Consider the following 428-nt stretch of genomic DNA (forward strand, 5'->3'; position numbering starts at 1 on the left):
TTATTTTGTGTGCCAGATCTTCTACTGCCAACACTTACTTTTATATGTAAACAAAACTTTGTTAGACATCAGGCTTCTCAATGCCTACTTGTCAGTCATGATACCACATTCCTTGTCACCATCCTTCATGAGACCAAGCAAAATAAATTAAATTCTAGGAGTAAGTGACAATGAGAAAGTAAATGACAATCTAGAAGAATTTGAAATGAACAGTGACAGCAACATGGAGTGATGAAAATAGCAGTGACAACAATAACCAAAGGGCACATAATCCATATCACAAAGCATTGGCCACCTAGGGCTGGCCAGTCACACCATCACCCAAAGGACCATCTCAATCTATGTATCTTGTGATTTCTTTGCATACTGCACTCTTTACAAATTTGTAATTCCAGTTACCTAGTACTGAGGCATCTAGAACCTTTTAC

The 428-nt window shown here is 37.9% G+C and overlaps 1 protein-coding gene across 3 annotated transcripts in view; it reads right to left on the reverse strand.

Moving 5' to 3' along the window:
* LOC119588580 (methenyltetrahydrofolate synthase domain-containing protein-like) overlaps positions 1-428 on the reverse strand; it is a gene marked incomplete in the record, with an annotated part of 56358 nt that overhangs the window by 39240 nt on the left and 16690 nt on the right.

The sequence above is a fragment of the Penaeus monodon genome, chromosome 24, assembly GCF_015228065.2.
Source record: "Penaeus monodon isolate SGIC_2016 chromosome 24, NSTDA_Pmon_1, whole genome shotgun sequence".
Classification (NCBI taxonomy): Eukaryota; Metazoa; Arthropoda; class Malacostraca; order Decapoda; family Penaeidae; genus Penaeus; species Penaeus monodon.